Source organism: Peromyscus californicus, unplaced genomic scaffold, assembly GCF_007827085.1.
Source record: "Peromyscus californicus insignis strain IS unplaced genomic scaffold, ASM782708v3 Scaffold_23__1_contigs__length_62951481, whole genome shotgun sequence".
NCBI classification, from domain to species: domain Eukaryota; kingdom Metazoa; phylum Chordata; class Mammalia; order Rodentia; family Cricetidae; genus Peromyscus; species Peromyscus californicus.
Window position 1 is genome coordinate 54,849,880 of NW_026294534.1, and position 16,500 is coordinate 54,866,379.

General features: G+C 40.1%; 1 protein-coding gene across 4 annotated transcripts in view; it reads left to right on the forward strand.

The window, feature by feature from the left end:
- The first annotated feature begins 2,641 nt into the window (after positions 1 to 2,641).
- The window catches only part of Marchf1 (membrane associated ring-CH-type finger 1), a 780,423-nt gene continuing 766,564 nt past the window's right edge, over positions 2,642 to 16,500 (forward strand). For 3 of the 4 annotated variants that reach the window (XM_052752369.1, XM_052752365.1, XM_052752371.1), the window contains exon 1: positions 2,642 to 2,824. The gene's annotated coding sequence lies outside the window, so the exon portion shown is untranslated. Of the gene's footprint in view, positions 2,825 to 3,395; positions 3,419 to 16,500 lie in introns of those variants that run through there. The other variant, XM_052752367.1, reaches the window with a different exon arrangement.

A 16,500-nucleotide genomic window follows, 5' to 3' on the forward strand; every position in this document is an offset into this window, starting at 1 on the left:
ACATATTATGGGAGTAACTAACTGCTTTCTAATGGGATTTAGAAGCTCTTTAAGCATAAACTCATTATTGGTACTATAAACCTGGTCAAGAACCTAAGCCATAGGAGCAAGCCCACTACTAGTATTTTGCTAAGTAGACACAGTATCAAACTGCTTTCTAAATCTGCATCTCTGTGCCATAGATTAGTGAAGCTCTCAGTCCTTATTAGAGAAACATGTTTGTTCAGTGGACAGTGGTTACCCAGAGAGTCACAGCTGGTCAAAGCACAGGGAACAACTATCTGTGGAGAGCTCAGTCATAAATGGGACATATTTATATTACATACCCTCCACTCAGTGTTCACAGTATCTCATGAAACAGTTGGTGAAAAGATTTTGAGAGCCAGGGATCGGGGAAGACCAGAGCAAAACAGTGTTTAATGGACATGTCTGGATTATTGTACTTGTGAATGGATAGCAGCTGTGATTGCCTGCACAAAACATAGACAAGACCAAGACAGTCAGCATTCCAGCAAGATTAGAGAAGCGCACATGGGCCTCCATCTTTAGCTGAGGAGTTATTGACAGCTGATGGCTAATAGAAAAGAGAAAGTCAATTTTCTTTAGGGGTGTGATCTCTGGTATGTTGGCCATGCTCCATTGGCCAACTCCTTACCCCTAAGTATATTGGCAGTACAAATTATAGTTAGTTGGATATTTGAAAAGAGACCATGAAGCTGAGAAGGGAAGTTGCATGGGATCTAGGGAGAGTTGGAAGGGGTGAGTAAGGTGCTTATTATTGATGTTGAAAATTCCTGAAGAATTAATAATCTTATATTAAGAAGGTAGGGATATTAGCAAAGTATTCAATGGATATAGCTATAATACATATGAATAATGTTAAAGATACCTACTGTATCTAAAACATTATAATTTGCAAATGACGAAGTGACTTTTAGACTTAATTTATTTCCAAACTATATGCATCACAACCTTTTGAATATTTTATTTAAAATGAATTCTGATTTTTTTTTAAAGATTGTTCTTCTTTGGTGTGTATGAGTGCTTTGTTTGCATGTATGCATGTACACATGTGAATACCTAGTACCTCTGGAGGTCAGAAGAGGTCACTGGGTACCCTGGAGCTGGAGTTGCAGGTGGTTGTGAGTGTTGGGAACTGAAGCAGGTCCTTTGCCAGAGCAGTAAGTGCCTGTAACTACTGAGCTACTGCTCCAACCTCAGTCTGGCTTTTATGATCTTTTCCTGGGGGAAGTCATACTGGATTTCACAATTTCATAATGCCTGAATAATATACTTATCTAATATGGTGACCAGGCTTCAGTGTTGTTGCTACAGTTACTCCTTTGTGGAGTCGTCCTCTTTCTCTTTACAAAAGACACTGAGTTTTTAATTGCACCCACATTTGTAATGAAGGCTACCCCAGCAGGTGTAGCTCTACAGAACAGAGGCTAGATGCTGTTCTCAGGCAGTGGAAGCACACTTCTACTGTTGGCATTGACTGTTGTTGTCGCCCAACCTCTTCTGGGGATGAGAAGTGGCCGGTCATCCTGGGGAAGTCAACAGGTTCCTGGGATGCTGGGGCCTGGTGTTTGTCTGTCTTGTTAGGAGTTATTATTTTATTTTATGTGTATATTGTTTATAACCTGAGTTTGTGTTTGTGAACCATGTGTGCTCAGGTGCTTGCAGAGGCCAAAAGAGGGCACTGGATCCCTGGGGCCTGGAGTCATAGAGAATAGTTAGTCTTGTGGTGTGGGGCCTAGGAATCTGAACCTAGGTCCCACGAAAGAACTGGAAGCGCCCTTAAACACTCTCTAGTACCAGGGGGCTTTAGTACTTGGTCTGATTCCTCTAATAGGACTTCTATGAGTATTAGGAAGAGCAGTAAACCATAGGAGCTGGCATCACACCTTTTATTAAACGTTCTATCACTTGTTTCCTCCTGGATGGCAGCCCTTGCGGAAGCCAGCGAGGCAGCCCTAGGATGTCTGCTAGTATTTGGTATTGTAGAAGAGGAGAGCCTGGCAGAGTTAGCTAGGAATTCTGATAGTTTCCGATCCCAGAGCAGCAGTCTTACAGTGTACATGTCATAGATCATCCACCCCTTATCACCTCTTCACTTTCGCTGCACGTTGCCAAGGCAGGAACTGACAAGATACCCGGAACTTTCTGCTGAGACCGGGGCTCCAATGTTCCTGGAGGTTCTCTTTCTTCTCCGGCCTCGCAGCATCACAAGGACCATCACAGAAACGTGGCTCCCGAGAAGTCAAAAAAAGGACACCACCAACAAAAACGACAACAAAACTTTCTCCTTACCCTTGCCTTTTGCCACTAATTTAGATAGTGACTCAAGAATCATCAAAGCAGAAAACACTGTCTTTTTCTAGGCTCTGTCATCACTGTGCGGTCCCCCCTCCCTTTTCCGAAGTCCCTGCTCTCCCCTGTCCTTGACTCTAGCTAAAAAGCCAGGTCCACATTGCGTTCTGGGAACTCCTAAAACCTCTGCTGCGTCTTCCGCCTGTTCTGCTTTCCCCGCGTGAGCGCTGGATTATTCCAGTTTTTGAGCATGGCAGATTTCCACTGGATGACATCATGGGAGCCCAGTGAGTGCCGCTGGTGGAGGGGGACAGAGGAGGGGAGGAGGCTCAGAGGAGGGAAGAGGGCTGGGGAGCCTAGCCAGAGCCGGGCTGCCTGCCACCCGACCGCACGTTTGTGAGCTGAGGAGGAGTGCACCACCAGTCCCTGACAAAGGATGGGAGGATGCTGCTACCCTGGGATGCCGGCTGCGCGCAGCCTGCCGGCGGCCTGAGCTACTTCACCTTCTCTGGTGAGTGATTGCAAAGACCATTTGATCAACCTCGGGCTGAGAGTCCACACTCTCTTTGGCTTGTGGTGGGGAGGCTTGTCCCTGCTCCAGAGCGCAAGACCTAGCGCAACACTACCTTGGAGCGCAGGCAGCAGGTGCCTTCGCCCAGGTGGGTTCCGTGTGGGAGGTCCTGTTCCCCTGCTGAGGTGGGTATCCAAGATGCCCGAGCAGGCTCTCCTGCTAGGCTTCCCCTGCCGGATGCTGCCGGGGTAGTTCTCTTGGTGGATTACAAGTAAGCACTGTTTACACCCTTGGCCGCACCCCTCTAAAAGCAATTCCTATCCATGACTTCCCAGGCTCAAACGCTCTTAGGGTGGGCTTCAGAGAGAAAGCCAGTACCGGTTACTCTGGGAAGGGCGCGCAAGACTGAGTGCAGCCTTTGTCTTGGGTTTAATGTGGATGCGCTCAAACCTGAAACAGACTCTATGCAACTGTTGGGTTTAGTCCTGGTTCCCTGCCCCAGCCGGGCTGGATGAGAGATACCTCTGTGTTCCTTGCGGCAGGGGGAAGTGGAGAGCTGGGACTTTGGACACTGGAAGGGTCCTGCGCTCAAGGGTGAGTGTCGCAGTTATCCAGGTGTGGAACTGGCTTGTGGAGCTGGCTTATGGAGCTCAAGGAAGTGAAGTGGATGGTGAAAGCAGAGAGATGCCCAAGTTTTATACTAAGTGGTGCAGGGGAAACGGCAAACTTACCGAGAATAGCTCTTGATGTTTTTGTTCTCCTTTCTGATGCGCTTCTTAGGGGTATTGTTTGTGGATGGAAGCAGAGCCAGGTCCAGGGTGCAGTTAGACACAGCCAGGTTTTCTTGGCAATTTCTTTTGTTACTATGGAAAGATTTGTCCGATAAACAGGCTAAGCATCACTACCTTTACTGTGGTGTAGCTTGTGTTCTTGAAGCAATTCAGAAACTGCTTGAGTGCCTTAGTTGAGAGTAGCACCCTGTGCGTCAGAACACCACTACCCAAGCTTGCTGGCTTCTTGCTCAGGGGACACATGCTTTGTCTATGAATTCTCGCTGTTTGGGAAGAGTCCAATTTTCATATCACAAGGAAATGGTGATATCCATAGGAACACTTGTGCTTATGCCAACCTCGCACCAACCACCTTGTGATAAAGATAGAAATCAGTAAAACTTGACACTTGTAAAAGAACAGGTTTCCTATCCTTGTAATAAGACGGGTTTAAAAAACTTAATAGTTAATTCACATTCCTGGATTATTGTCTGTAACGGGCTTAATGCTTTCCTTTAGATTATTATTTTTTCTCTAAAGATAGCTGGTCTTAATGAAAGCCTTCTAAGACAGAGGATCAAAACATATTTTCTTCATCAATGATTTCCCTTCTGATAGTTTGAGTTCCTTTCAAGGCAAAGATGATAAGAAATGTGGAATAATGAGTGTACTGGGAATGGAGAAAGAGCTGAGCTGCTAGGACTCATCATATTTATAAATATGAGTCACAGAACCAGGAAGGCTATCACAGAGTGTTATTTTGATTGAGGAAAGCACATTCTGGGTTTTACATGTGCATCTCATCTGAGAGGTGCACAAAGTGTTTGATTATGTGAAGCTCTGTGTAGAGACAGATAATCTGACCAAAGAGAGCTTGCCTTATCCAGGACTCCTGAAATTGACAGCAACATTTTTGTCTGTAATTCAAAAAAGAATGTTTATTGCATTGTTTGTGTTTTGACTTTTGTCACAAAGGGATCTGCTTCTTCACAGGTTTTCTTTATTTTTTTTCTTTATTTTTTTTTGTCTGTACTGTAAAGGATACTGAACTCTACAATAGTGTTTCTGAATACCTGTTGCTCATGTTGACTGTTTCCCTCGGGTAGTGTGATAGCAAACACTCTTTAAAGTAGCCCAGAAAACAGGGGGTCTGCTGATGTTGTTCTGTAAGGGACTACATACAAATATATACATTGACCTAAAGCAGACACACACACACACACACACACACACACACACACACACACACACACACACACAAGTCTGAACAGACAAGCCTGCAATGACAAGCAGAATGTTTTATGACATTTGACTCATTTTTCAAAAATGATACTGCCTTTAAAAATAAGATTTATCCATTAACAGGTTAATTAAATTATAAAACTAAGATATATTATATTTCACATTTAAAATACTTTACTTAAAAATATTTTACTACATCCTCCCTCCCGCCAAAAAAACGCTGAAAATGTTTCAGCATTTTACTGCAAGTGTAGTGGAATATGTGAGGAAAGTCTTTACAAATTTGTGTCCCATAGCTGAATATTACACATGTGACAGAAAGTACAATATTACTTTTAAAAACAGAGAGGACAAAATAGTATCTTTGAACTCGAGATTATTTCCCTAAAGTTCTTTAATATACTCATGAGTGTGTTGGCTATCTTACCACACAAAGACTCTGAACTAGAAAAGGAAAAGAGGAAGAAGTTATTACATACACCAACAAACACAGAGCATGTTGCCCAGAGCGGATGCTAGTGATGCACAGACGCCATGGGGAAGAGCACTGTATTAATTACTCTTCTCTTGCTTTGATCAAATACTTGATAAAAGCACCTTATGTGAGCAGAGGTTCATTTTGGCTCACAAGTACAGAAGACTACAAGACCCTCACGGTCAAGGAGGCATGGTGGCTAGAGAGACTCACAGCCGGGGCACTATTGACATGGCTGATTACCTCAATCCAACAGGAAGTGGAGAGAGGGCGATGTTTCTGCTCAGGGGGCTTTCTTCTCTTTTTTCCTTTTATTTAATCTGGGCCCCAACCTGATGGAATGATGCTACCAGTGTTCAAGGTGGGTCTTCTCCCTTCCCAAACATTATGTCAGAATACTGCAAAGTTTCCAAGAGGAGCTGATGCGGAGGACTGAGTTCACAGCACTTTGAATGGAGGCTTGCTTTCATATTTCTAGCTTGTTGATTTAGCAGATGCTTTAGCATCTCCAGGATTTAAAATTTCTTTCACTTTCCTTCAGGCAAATTTGTAGTTTGAACCTAATCAGAAGGTTATCGTGTTGTCTTTCCATAAATATATATGCTTATGGATCAAAAGACATGATATATGCTGTTGTGGATATTGTTTGCTAGGAATATTAGCTAGCCAAATATGATTGGAAAGTTTTAGCATCTTAGTTACTTCTGCAATTACAAAATAAGAGCAAAAGTCAGTATTTACAGTGTTGTTTACATATTGGCAAGTCTATTTTTAATTACGTTTATTTGTGTGTATATGTGCGTGAGTATGCGTTCACACGCACGTGTGCATAAATGTGGCAACGTTTTAGTTGGGGAGGTCAGAAGACACCTTGCAGGAGATGGCTCTCTCCTTTCTCCATAGGAGTCCTGGGGATTGAACTCAGGTTGCCAGGCTTAGCAGTCACTGGCATTACCCACTGAGCCACCTCACCAGCCCAGGTATGCATTTTAGTGAAAGAGTAGAGAAAAACTTAGAATTTAAGACACTGCGTTATTCAGTATTCTCTATAAGAACAGAACTGATAGAATGAATATACACTTACGGAGATTTATTTGATTGGCTTATGTGACATGATCTGGGTAGTCCCAATAATGGCAACTCTTGGAGGGGCCAAGAATCCAGGAATTGTTCAATCCGTCTTCCTGGATGTCTCAGCAGTTCAAATCTGGGAATGAAAACGGGGAGGATATCTGAATTGCTGCTGGTCTCCAGTCTTCCTGGAATGCAGAAGAGGCTGGCTCGCATATCAGTTTAAGAATGCAGATGACACGGGATAAATGCGCTCGCCAGCAAGAGTGAAGGCAAATGTGCCCCTAGCAAGTTGCTTTCTTTCCTCCTTCGATGCCCTTTTATCGGGACTGCCACAAGACGGTGCCACCCACATTTAGGGTGTGTTTTTCCACTTCAAAAATTCTGATCAAAAAGGTCCCTTATGGGGATGCCCGATGGCTTGTGTTTAGTTAAACTGACAATCAAGAGTAGCCATCATAGATATTTTGAGACAATTTCTTTAGAAGTGACCATTACTGATTTAGTATATATTTAGTATATATTGGTAATGATTTAGTGTACATTGAGCACATTTTGTATCTTAATGTGCTTCTGTTTATTACTAATTAATCACCTCCTTTATCATATCATGCCCAAATGTTAAACTTAATAGGAAATAAGCAATTTTGACTTTATCATGTCATCAAGCATAACTCTCTTCTGTGAAGCAATTTCTTTTAACACAAAATGCAAGTGATCCTCTGATCCTCTCTGCCTGGCCTTTCTTACTGGGGGAGCACAGCACTCAGGTATGGTAGTGATTTGAAAAACATAGGAAGAGAAGTCTGATGAATATGCCCAGTGAGCTCCATAACTTAAATTTCTAATTCTTCAGTTAAAAAGTAATTTTATAATTGTGTTTAGTTTTTGATATCTGTTTTAATCATCTATCATTTAAAATCAGTGGCATATCTTTAACCTTTCATTTATGATACTTTTCTCTGACAAATTATAAAGTTGTTATTTAATACCCTTTTTATTGAAAATCAGCTGATTAATTTTTTCTCATTTATATGACTGAAAATATTTTTACATAGCTCTAATTCTAAAGAATATTTAATATGGGCACAACCTATACTCAGTGATACTTCCCTTTCAATAAACTAACTTGTTATTCTTTTCAGTCTCTCTGCAAACCTACCCAGTCTTATTATTGCTTTGCAAGTCATAAGTCTTTGTAGTTGGCTGATTTTGAGATTTTTTTTTCATTTGTCTTTACGTTCCTTCAGTGAGGTATAGTTTTCTTTATACCTATTCTCCTTGAATTCAGAGCTTCTTGAACATGTGTGTTCATATCTTCATACATATCAAGAGAAATTAATTGAATTCTTGACTGTTATTTCTTCATGGATAGCGTATATTGGCTCCTTTTGTTATATCAGCTCATGTGTAGTAGATTGACTCGTTAGACCCAGCACACTTTGTATACTTGTTTATTTACTTTTCTTTATTCTATTCTCAAGTACTTGAGTATTTCTTGGACCTTTTGTTTAGGTTTTTAGTCACCTTCTACATATGTTCTTTGGATTGTCAAGATTGTCTATGGATGCTCTATCATATTTTCAAAGGTACATTTTATTCTTCTATATAGATCTCAGTTTATCTATTTTCTGCTTCTTTTCCTTTATTACCTGAAACATATTACTCAAAATGATAATTTTTGTATAGTAATGTCAATGACTACATTGTATACCTCCTTTTAGTGTCTCTTCTTATTCTTTATTGTATTCATATATAAAAATAATCCATTTGGTTTATCCACTTCCAAAGAAGTGTCAATATTTCCTTTGCAGGGAATATAGAATGAAGAGTTGGCCAATTGTTGTAATCTAATCAGTTACAACTGTGTCTTGCTTACATCCTTAGACTTTTTCCCCTTCTGGGCAACTGTCAATGCATGAATGTCTATAGCTGCCTCTAGGGAATTCATAGATTCCAAATGCACACCACTGCTAGACCTGTAAGCATCTGGTTTTCAGATAAGCTCCATTTTTGGTGTTTTAACCTCTAAACATGTGTGAATTTTCAGATTTCAGAAAGGTGGAATCAGGCATTATTCTGTTGGTTTTTTGTTAACTTGACACAAGCTAGAATTATGTGGGAAGAACTTCACTGGAGAAGATTACCTGTAAGCAAATCTGTAGGGCATTTTCTTGATTAATAATTGATGTGGAAGGGCCCAGATCACTGTGGGTGGTTCTATAAATTGGTAGGGAGTCCTAGAGTTAATAAGAAAGAGGGCTGAGCAAGCTATTAAAAGAAAACCAGTAAACAACACTCCTCTGTGGTTCCTTCAGTTCCTGCTTCCAGGTTCCTGACCAGATTTCCCTTCATGATGGGCTGTGATATGGACATACAAACTGAAAGAAGTACTTCCCTCACCAGGTTGCCTTGTTCAGAGTGTTTTGTCAGCAGTAGAAACTCTAGCTGTGGCAGACATGTCAACTGTGTTTTACACAACTTGTTTCTCTGGGAGATTGTGGCTCCTCATGTCTCAACTGTGTCCTCACTATTTCCAAAGACTATAAACATATGACTAGATTCTTATCTCACAAGAGTAGTCTCCTGCTTCTATTCTCCTTCTGGGAAGCAGCATTAAAAAGCATCTTGCCTCACTGATAAACCCTGCATCTGAGATCTTGGGGCCTCTATTCTTGACCTTTTCCAGATGCTCTGGGACCAGATCTTGAGTATTCCCTAAAGTCCCTTGTAATCTTGGTCTCTAGCTTGCTGTTATTGAAGAGCTGTGGAACTTTATCAGTTAGGCCATAATGTTAGGAGTTCAGGGCTTGGTAATGTGCCACTGATGGGGATTATGATGTCACAGTGCCTGCCTCCTACACCCTTTCAAAACGTGAGCAGAAGGTGAGTGATTTTTCTCTACTACATACAGCCTTTCTGATGTGCTGTTTCAATTCAGGCCCCAAAGCAATGGGGCCAACTGATCATGGACTGAAACCTCCAAAATCATGAGCAAAATAAAGTTGTCATCTTTTCAGGGTATCTCAGGTAATTGCTGCCTTAATGAAAACTCATTTTATTTAGGTCAAAGTTTTGTTTTTAACATGAGGCTTGTGTCGTGGCTTTGGGGGTATTTTTGATTTATCATGAGTTGTTCATTAAAACTGCCAGTTGAAACAGACTATTACTGATTATGAACATAGATATTAAATATCCAAGCTCACTCCCTGGTAAAACTAGAATTGCTAACTTCAGCCTACAAGACAAGTCCATTGCAGTTTTTAAATGTTCTCTGAAAAAAATTGGCTTCTGCTAGACAGTTGTATTATGTGTCATTTGATATAGAAGTAGTTCATCAATTCTTCTGAGGTACATCTTAGTAACTAAAAATAATTCAAATAACCAGTAATTTCAAGTTCTTGCTAACTACTAAATAAACTGGCAAAGCTTCTCTCTTAGGCGTAGTGCAAGCCAAACCACACACACACAAGTGTGTACATAAAAAACAAGTCTCTTTTACGAGTACAAGTACTTGATGATGGATCAGTTACACTTAAAAATAAATGTCACATATATAGAAGAAAAAAATGTGTCAGTCTGAACTCTGTCCCTTCTTAGAAACAATTTTCTTTTTTATTTTCATATTATTACTCAGTAAAGCAATCAATGTAAATTGATATCTAATCATATCTATGTGACAGAGTTACCAAACTGGTAATAGATTGCATACAAATAAAACTCAATAGAATTTGAGGCTAATTCATTATAAATAATTCATATCATTTCTGAAGTATAATGTTAGATACACATAAGATGAATTTTCTATAATTCTGTAAATTGGTTTATGCTTTGTTAAGCCTCCTAGTAATGGAGAAGTACTTAAGATGAATGACATATTTTAAGCTTGTTTTATCTTTTATATATATTTTAATGATTTTATTTATTCTTATTTTTGTATTTTGTGCACATTGGTGTTTGTGGGAGGGTGTCAGATTTCCTGGAACTAGAGTTACAGTTGTGAGATGGCCATGTGGGTGCTGGGAATCAAACCCAGGTCCTTTGGAAGAACAGCCAGTGTTCTTAACTAGTTAGCCATCTCTGCAGCCCCAATATTATGCTTGTTTTATGTAATTATGCGTTTCACATAACATCGGAAACCACTGACTTTGGATGGAGGAGTACAGACAGTTGAAAGATCTGAAATGGATTCTTATTCTGGTTGGTTTTGGGTCAACTTGACAGGCTAGAGTTTCCTAGGAAAAAGAACCTCACTTGAGAAAATGCTTCCATCAGATTGGCAATCCTGTGAGGGCATTTTCCTTATTAGGGATTGCTATGGAAGGGCACAGGCCACTGTGGGTCTTACCATTCCTGGGCAGGTGTTCCTGGGGTTTATAAGACAGCAAACTGAGCAAGCAAGGAGAGCAAGCCAGGAAACAGTATTCCTCCGTGGTCTCTGCTTCAGTTCAAGTTTCTGCCTTCAGTTCCTTCCCAGACTTCTCTTCGGGACTGTGATCAGGACGTGCAAGCCAAGCAAACCCTTTGCTCCACAAGTTCCTTTAGGTCATGGGTTTTCTTCACAGCAACAAAAGCAAATTAAGACAAGTCGTTTCTCGCCTTTGATTCAGCGACAAAATACAGAAGGAGAACCGCTCTACTTGGTCGAGCATGACAAATGATCTTACATCATTGCAGGATCATTGTTTCAGGTCCATTCACACAGTGAGCAATGCTTCACTTCCCACAAGGCCTAGCAAAGGTCTCTCAAGCCCCAATTCACACCTTCTCACTTCACTCTGGTTCTGAGTGTGACTGTGGCAAACTTGCCAGGCAAACATTGACTAAGTTTTGCCGACTCTTTCCCTCCTCATATTTGTGTTGAATATATTTTATTCTGCCATGTGACTTATTTACCATTTCAAACTAAGGTCTTAGCACCCTGAAATGGTGAAGAACTAGCAAACCCAAGGGAAGCACTCAAGTAATGGAATTGATTGACAGTTCCATGAGGTGTATAGCTCCTTAGGAGGTCTGAGTGTGGAGTGGGTGGAGCCTCGACTCTTCCTGGTTGTGAGGAATCCCAGGGGTTCAATTGGCTTTTCCTGCTTCCTTTCACCTGGTGGCTCACTCACTGACAGCGACTGTTAGTGTATTAGTTTGGAGTTGACTTCTGGAGGGAACTATACCCAAAATCTATGGTAAATTAGATTTCCTTCTCTGGATGAAAATGAGAAAACAAGGGAGACAGGAAGAGGGGGAGAAGGGAAGAGGAGGAGGTGGAAAGAGGGAGAGAGAAGGATTCAGGATTGCAGTTGTAAGACACATCCACTTATAAGAGAGAAAAATGAGGAGGAAATTGAACCAATGTATTTCTCAAGTGTATTTTGTTTCTAAATCAATCATTTTTTAATTAACTATGGAATAATCTGTTGTCTTAATGAGAAATAATTCCTACTTTCCCCCTACTTCCTGCCACTCAGCTATGTCTTGGTGATATAATGATAAGTAAAAAAACAATGTATCCAGATTCCTGTTATTTTGAAACTTTTTATTCATGTGAACTAATTAAATAGCCCCAGGAACCAGGACAAATGTGTAGGAGTAAGTACAATGAAGGGCAGGTGCATGTCAATAAGAAATCTTATTATATGGGAGTGTGACTGCACATGGAGATTTGTGCAAGCATCCTTGAAGAAGTGACATTTTGAGTTGTTGTCTGAAGAAGAACAACAAAACACAGAAGTTAATAGATGAAGGGAGAAAGTAAAACTTCTCTAACAGAGGGATAAATGGAGTATTCTGGAGGCTACGTTGTGGAGGGAAGCATGGTGATTTTAAAGGACTCAGGACTGTGATTGGTATGGATTTAAGTGGAGATATGCCACTCATAAGGGAAGTTACAAGATGTTTGACATATAAGGAATGATGTATATATAGGTATATATGGAAGATAGGGAGGGAAGGGTTCAAGAAACTATAAATATTAGACTATCTAGCATGGAAAAGGAAATACATGAAGAACTGAGGAAGCATGCTGCATAAAATAATGCAAACTAGCCCTATAGCCATCCGAAAGAATCTGGGAGCAGGAAAGGTGATCCTCCCCAGGGAAGAGGATACCAATTGGTTGTTTAGTACCAAATGGTCAGCCCCGAAAACACTTTTATAAGTAATCATACATATTGAGTAGGTTACATTCAGGAATATATATGTATGTACATAAATGCATTCAATAACAATGAAAAAGAGGCTATGAATTTGAAAGGAAGAAAGCAGGAGTATATGGGAAGCTTTGGAGAGAGAAAAGGGAAGAAAGAAATGTAATTATACTTTCAAAAATAAAAATAAAAATGGAAAGAGGGATTATGAACTTAAAGCATGGAGTTTGTAGGATTGGTGAATTTGTTAGTGAAATTCTAGAGAAATGTGCTTGAGAGTGGAGGTAGTCACTCATGTTTTGCTCACTTTCTCTTTGTTTATGATGATATTTAAGACTAATATGCAAGACCTTTTTATTTCTACAGTTCTAAGTAGCTTTACATTGTTGTAAATTTATGTTCTTATATAATTATATGATATCTTTTATTTTTAAATATTTTTAATTGAGATAGAATTACAATTTACCCCTCCCTTCCCCTCCAGCCTCTCTCAGCTACTCTCCCAACAGACCCTCTCACGCTCCCACTCTCAAGTTGATGCTTCTTTTCTTTTGATGGCTATTGTTACATACCATACATCTATGTGTGTATGTGTATGCACCAATGCATAAATCCAACCTTCTGAGTCTATTTTTGCTCTTTGTGTTTATATTTTTTCAGGGCAGACCACTCTGCATTGAATCCAATGAGGGGGTCCCATTCTTGGGAGGGGCTAATTCTCCTCCTTCTAGGTGTGGGACCCCATGAAATTTTCCCCTTTCCTACTAATATGCTCATTAAATGCCATTGTTTATTCAGCAATTTCTAGGTGAAATTGTTTCACCAGAGAATTCCTAGTATTCTGGTTCTTACAATCTTTCTGCATACTCTCAGCGATGTTTTCTGAGCTGTACAGTAACAAATTGTGACACAGATATATCTATGAGCTTGGGCTCCCCATCATCTGTTGATCTCTGAGATGTATCCAATTGTGGTCTTCTGTGATAGTCTCCATTTGATGTAAGGAAAAGCTTCTATGGGGGTGAAGGATAAGATTTAGAATCTACTAGAAAATTATGTTGGACTAGCAAGGTGATGGTAGTAGATTTTTTTAATGCCCATAGCCTCTCTAAACATGGGAAACTGGCTAGTTTTTCGGAACCAGGCATGGTTCCCCTCCTGTTGAGTGGGTCTTAAGTCCAGTTAGACAGCTGTTGGTTGCCACCCACATGCAAATGACACTTATTGCACCTTTATGGACACATTGCTGTGGTGGTCCTTGTAATGGTTCACAGGTGTGACAAGTGGGTAGGCCTATTTGCTTGTTTCTCATGGAAGCTTTCATAGTATTTTCTGAAACCATGGAAACTAGATTGGGAAAGAGGCTTTCAGGTCAGATACAGCTCAAATCACACTTGTGTCCTAAGTGCAAGTATGAGTTATCTTTAGCAACAGGAGCCCTCCCTCAACCCTGAGAGGTAACCAGGGGCTATAAAGTGTCAAGGGAGCAAATGACCCAATTTAAAAATTGGCTAGGGATTTATCTTTTAGGAATCTCTAAACAGAGAATTCTCAAGAGGGCAAATGAAAATGGCTAATAAATACTTCAAGAAGTGTTCACCATCTTTAGCAATTAAAGAATACAAATTAAAGCAACATTGGGATTTTATCTCACCCCACTCATAATGTGACTAAGATCAACAAAAGAACTGACCACAAATGCTGGAGGAGCTGTGAGAAAGAGGAACCTTCATTTACTCTTGGTAGGAATGCAAACTGGTGAAGTCTCCCTGGAAACCAGTATAGTGAATACTCAACAGACTAAAAGTAAATCTGTCATGTGAACCACTCAAACCCACTCCTTGACATAGTCTCCAAAGACTTTACATCCTACTCTATAGATACCTGCTCAGCAAAGTTCATAACAACCTTATCCACAATACCCAGGAAGTAGAAACAACTCAATGTCTTTCAACAGATGAATGGATAGTGGAAATGTGGTACATACATGCAGCAGGATACTATTCAGTTATATGAAAAAAATGAAATAATTTACAGGTAAATTGATGGCCCTAGAAAAGATTATATTAGGTGAGGAAAGCCAGATCCATAAAGACAAATGCTTTATGTCCACTGTCATTTCTGGGCCCTCACTTCAAATCCTCAGCTGTGGGCTTACACATGGAGTAACCATAGAAACCAGAAGAGTATAAAGGGGTTGTAGGCAGGGTGCAGCTGGACTTGAGAGGGGAATCGTAGGATACAGGTGGTATTAAGTGGGAAACAGGAAAATGGGGAGGAGGCTCCAACTAGGCACTGGTGGGAAAGGCGGTAGAGATTGAGAAGGAGGGACACACAATAACACAGTAGTTTGATAAAAACTCAAGGAATCATAGTAGTTTATATTTACCTAAATGTATACAAAACACACACACACACACACACACACACACACACACACACACACACACACCTTAAAGAAAGTTAAGCAACTTGGGCTGACAGTACTCCCCAAAATAGACTAACAACAGCCTCAGTACCAGGCATGAAAAAAATCTGAGTGGTAAATCAGGGTAATCCCACAACTCCCAAAACAATCTGGACTGTTGATGCAGTCCTTGGTTGCCTCTATTAAGTTTTAGAGTTACGGAACTGTCAGTAGATTTCCTCATTATTTTTAAAGGGAAATTACTTTTAGTATTTAAACTTTTACTAGGTGAAAGGAAATAAATTTAATATTTCAACTAAAATTACCCTTGAAATTGATTTGAATGGTGAAGCCCAAGGCCAGTTTCCAGGCTGCGTGGTGCAGAGTCACATTCCATGATTTTGTGTCAAACCCATTCTTCTGTTTAGGGGCTAATAGAGCTAAATTGCCTGTATATTAGAATAGTTTGAATTCTGGTTTTGTTAATTTCTCCAAAATTTGGAATTCAGTCAATTAGAGACAAGCTATTTTCTACTTTGATATTCCTCAGCAATTCTGCTTTAATAGAACCCAAAGTTTTCTCTCAGACAAAGTGTGAAATAACCCTTTACCGTTGGACAAGTGCCTACAGTAACTCTCTCAGGCCACTGTCCCTTTTGCACAACATGGTATGTTTATAAGTTACTTTAGGGGTTAATTGTTTTTAACATAGTTTTTTTATTGACTCTTCAGGAATTTCACATCATGCACTCCAATTTCACTTATTTCCCAGTCCCTCCATACCCACCCTTCACCCTTGTAGCATTCCCCCACCCCAGGAAAACTTAAAAAAATAATAGAAAAATAAAAAGTTTCTGGGTGGTGGTGGTACACGCCTTTAATCCCAGCACTCGGGAGGCAGAGTCAGGCAGATCTCTGTGAGTTCGCAGCCAGCCTGGTCTACAGAGCGAGATCCAGGAAAGGTGCAAAACTACACAGAGAAACCCTGTCTTGAAAAAAACAACAACAACAGAAAAGTAAGAATATTAATTAAAAATAAACCAATAAACCAATTCATAAAAACAAAACAGTAAAGCAAACAACAATAACAACAACAACCCACTTCGCTCCTCCATCTCTCCACCTGTTTATTGTCTCTTTGTCTCAGAGGCATTGGAGCTGCTGTGCATCATACATTATATGCTTTTTTCCTAAACAGCTTGACTTGCAAATGTTCATTGGGTAATGTGTTGGAGGTCAGGTTCAAGGCCTCTGACTTCGGTACATCTTCAATACTGGGCCCTCATCATATAGAAGTTAGTCTTTAATGAAATATGCTGTCTTTATTTTAAGAATGTCTAGTGAATAAATGACCAAACAAACATTCAATAGCTAACAAGTGCAGGGGAGCTATGAACTCTGAACCTTGCCAGGGTATAAAAATGAACCTGGGGGTTAATTGGACAGGCTACAGTAGTACTATACTGAGTGGCACATATAAAAGGCAAAATCTGAAGTTTACCAATACGTTTTTTATGGCTCTGTATTCTTTATTTTCCTAATACTTAATGAGTTAGTTCCATAATAAAACA